At 40.9% G+C, this 4080-nt stretch overlaps 1 long non-coding RNA gene across 3 annotated transcripts; it reads right to left on the bottom strand.

Moving 5' to 3' along the window:
* Positions 1-596: 596 nt before the first annotated feature.
* Positions 597-2762, bottom strand: LOC120692756. Of its 3 annotated transcripts, XR_005682721.1 has the most exons (6): positions 2436-2762; positions 2266-2366; positions 2035-2112; positions 1785-1885; positions 1610-1681; positions 597-1199 (listed from the first exon to the last, which is right to left on the bottom strand). It is a non-coding gene; the product is annotated as an uncharacterized LOC120692756 (long non-coding RNA). The 3 variants fall into 3 exon arrangements; XR_005682720.1 differs by having other exon boundaries at positions 1610-1885; XR_005682719.1 differs by lacking the exon at positions 597-1199 and having other exon boundaries at positions 1435-1885; positions 2436-2761.
* Between the last annotated feature and the right edge of the window lie 1318 nt (positions 2763-4080).

Raw genomic sequence — 4080 nt, 5'->3', positions numbered from 1 at the left:
ATAGGTCCTCCAGTGACTTTCAGTGCTAACGGCCCAAAGTGACCTTTCAACAGTATGAACATGATATCATTTGATGCTAATAATGTTTGTTCCCTATATTCCCATGAAAACTGCCGGATTTATTACAAACATTTCCGAAAACCTCTGCGTGTTAGATGGACCTCTGTTCTAAAAAGAAATTATTTTCAAATCTGAAGCTTGTTTATATTGAGTACTCCATCCGTTCATCTTTATTTGACACTTATTAGTTAAAAATGAACCGGCGCCGGCGACAAATATTCAATAATGGAGGTAGTAAGATTTTTTAACACTGAGTAGAATTTTGTTCCAAAAAGAAGCTTGTCCAGGATTTTGCTCGAGAAGGGCTTGTGTATAGATTTTTTAGTTAAAAAGAAATTTTTTGTTTGCCCCTGTGCATATACAAATTTCTCCTACCAAAGATTGTCTTGCTAACATTTTTCTCCTGCCAAAGATGCCCTTTAGAGATAAAAAGCCTTTAGTTTGCCAACTGATAACTAGAAATGCAATCATCACAGTAAAGGCAACACTGTTATGTCATTGGTCCTCCAGCGACTTTCAGTGATAACGGCCCAAAGTGACCCTTCAACCGTACGAACATGATATCATTCGATGCTAATAATGTTTGTTCCCTGTATTCCCGTGAAAACTGACGGATTTATTACAAACATTTCTGAAAACCTCCGTGTTCTAGACGGAGCTCTATTCTAAAAAGCACGATCTGGGAGCATCACTACATCATAGTACACTTATGCCAACACATAGAAATGTCGGCAGAAGGTACTTGTGCAGACATAAAAATTGTGGCCAAAAGTTTTGCCGACAGATAGCTAACTGTAGTGGCATAAGTTGTCGGCGGCTTAGTCTTTGCCGACAGTTAAACCATTTGCCCACAGTTGAACTGTGGGAAAACAGGGGACCTACGCCGAGTTTACATCTTTTCGACAGTTTATATATATATATATATATATATATATATATATATATATATATATATATATATATATATATATATATATATATATAGACCCACCGAGAGAGATGCTTCTCTCTACTAGTAACTAGTTCTAACCATACAGTCATACACTCAAACATTTTCTTGTTGCACAAAAGGCCACTTCAGAAACTTGTAACATGCCTAGCTGCCAAAAGCTTACTACTCCAGTTAGTTGCCTATGCACCTATCATGATCAAGAAAAAGAATAATCAGCACACAATGCAAGCAAGAGAATTATATTGCTATATCTGTTATGTACTAGTACCAGCGAGCCAAGTCGAGTCAAAGCTAATAGAGTACCATTTTTCTAGAGAAGGCTAACATAGCTAACAAGATGGTGAATTAAAAAATATTACTATTACTTAGTTTTTATGCTCAGTTCTAAAGTAGGAGGACAATTTAAAAACAAAAATGTCATGTTGGCTGATCAAGTGAACAAATGTCTTAGAAACAACATTTACACCAGCAGCAAAAAAACATGGGCAATTACACTAGTGGTACAGCAGCAAAAAACATGGGCAATTACACTGGTCCCAAATTAACATCCAAGTGACAATTTTAAATCCAGCTAATACCAATGCACAAATGTATTACCTGTGGTTGCATGGGCACTTCTGCACAAAATATTTAAATCCACGAGACTTAGAACATCTAAGACTTAAGAACCTGAAATGAATTTACATTTAAGAAAGGTAAATAATCTAAAACACAAGTGGAGATGTCAATACAGTTTGGACTACCAAGCTTGCAATCATTCCAGAACTTGGACCTTTTGACTGCCTTGAAGACTTCATATCATCCTTGATCTATAACAAGTTGGCACTTTGACAGAAGTTGATCCGAAATATTGAAATATATGAGCAAAGACACCTAGATAGCAAAACAAAACCTCAGATTTGTCTTGTTTTCGGACATTCAAACAACAAACGGAGTTCACAGCACATATATTACTTCTGAGTAGAAAATCATCCCACATAATTCATTAATAGCAACCAAAGACTGAAAGAAAAAGAACATACCAATCACTGTTCAACGAAGATGCGAATGTTAGTCCTTCAGGTTTTGGTCCTCTCATCTCCGAAATTGACACCAGCAACCTTGAAGCACAACTCCAACGAATCAATTTCCCAATCATTACAGAACCAAAATTAGCACCACAATTTCTTGAATTTGATGGGAACTCACCAAGATTACTGGAAAGAATGCAACACAAGCACCAAAAAAAAAACTTGAATCGGTTGGAAACTCACCAAGATTGATGGCCCCTCTGAAGTGACGACGACAAGCAGGCTCAGCGATGGGCTCGACGACGCCAGGATGCACTAGCAGCCCGATAGGTGGGTGAAGGTCCCTGCACGTCCGGCTGCCTTTAGGTTTATTGTCAGGGAGACAGGGAGATGGGCGTTGGTTGTATACTCACACGAGCAAGGCGGCATAGTTATGGAGGGGTCGAGGTGGCCAGAGCTTCATGCTTGCATGAGAACCGGCGGTAACCGGCCGGGTCTTCACGTCCGCGCGGAGATTGACGGTGGCCGGGTCAGGAAGCCATCGATGGAGACGGAGCCGGGGACTGGTGGCCGGTGCGGCAGCTGCACGGGGCTGGCGGCTGGATGGCGGGGAGATGGAGCCGGGGGCAGGATGGGGGCGGTGGGTGGATGGGGGTGGCGGCGGCTGGTTGGGAGCTGGCGGCTGGATGGGAACGGGGGCGCAGGGTCCAGGGAAGGTTTTGTGTATGGTGCGGGAGGATGGAGGATAAGGTGCGGCAGCGGGAGCCCAATTATTTTGGCCCGCGCACACAGCTAAAATTCTCTTCTTCCTGCCCGCTACGAGGTCCGGTGCCAAAGCTTTCTTTCCTTTTCGCTAGCACCTCTATGCCGACAGTTTCAGTGTGGCTTAACTAAGATACGGCGACACATCAGCTGTCTATCTTCTTTTGCCGACAGTTTATGTGTTGACGTACGAATGTCGACAGATACGGTGTAACCTTATTATGCAATTACCCACACATACTGTGAAGCTAAAGGATCCACATTTTGCCCACAGATCATATGTTGCCCATAATACCCTTTTCCCAACAGGGCACTGTGGCCAAAAGTGTGTCATGGTGTAGTGCATGCTGGTTACACTGAGTAGAATTTTGTTTACACTGGGGCAGTTTGGGTCTTTTGAATTTGAATTTCATTACAATAATTATTTGTTCCCCACTAATATGGGAAGAGAAGAGATAATTTAAGAATCTTGGGGAAAGAGAGCAAAGAGGTAGAAGTCCACAACTTTACGATACAATTCTAAACAATTCACTGGTGGGAGAGAAAAATCGGAATTTCATTACAATAACTATTTGTTCCCTACTAATATGGGAAGAGAAGAGATAATTTAAGAGTCTTGGGGAAAGAAACCAAAGAGGTAGGAGTCCACAACTTCATAGTACAATTCCAAACAATTCACAGGTGGGAGAGAAGAATCATTTTCTCTTAGATGAATACATACGTGGAATGATTGATTTCAATCCACATGCATCATTAGCTCAACTATTTAATCACATTTCAATTCTATAAATTCTTGGGAGCCAAACAACCCCTGAGTAGAATTTCGTTCCTAAGAGAAGCTTGCATTGTCTAGGATTTTGCTCGAGAAGGGACTGTGTGTAGATTTTTTAGTCAAAAATGAAAAAAATATTTGCCCCCGTGCATATACAAATTTTTTAACGTAAACAACTGCCTTTGTATTTACAGTAGGAGAGAGGAAATACATTGCATGAAAAAACCAAGAAGTGAAAAAAAGGTTCTAAGCCAAGAATTTCGGTTTTGTAGTTCAATGGAACACAAGTCTCTTTAGTTACCTGAGGTCGCGTTTTATTTACAGGACGTCTTAAGCTGAAGAAAAACATATAGAACAACTGCCCATACATGCCTTAAAAATCCTTCCTACCTACTTACTAGATCCCGAGATCGCCAAGCGAAGGAGCTCAATATGTTGAATTATACAGCTTTGTAGCTGAGAAGTGGTCATCTCCTTATCGTCGAAGACCCTTGACACCGCTCTTTCCAAATATTCTAGATTCT

This window comes from Panicum virgatum, chromosome 9N (genome assembly GCF_016808335.1).
Source record: "Panicum virgatum strain AP13 chromosome 9N, P.virgatum_v5, whole genome shotgun sequence".
Lineage (NCBI taxonomy): Eukaryota > Viridiplantae > Streptophyta > Magnoliopsida > Poales > Poaceae > Panicum > Panicum virgatum.
The sequence above is the reverse complement of the archived record's forward strand: the minus strand, read 5'-3'. Positions and strand labels throughout refer to the sequence as shown.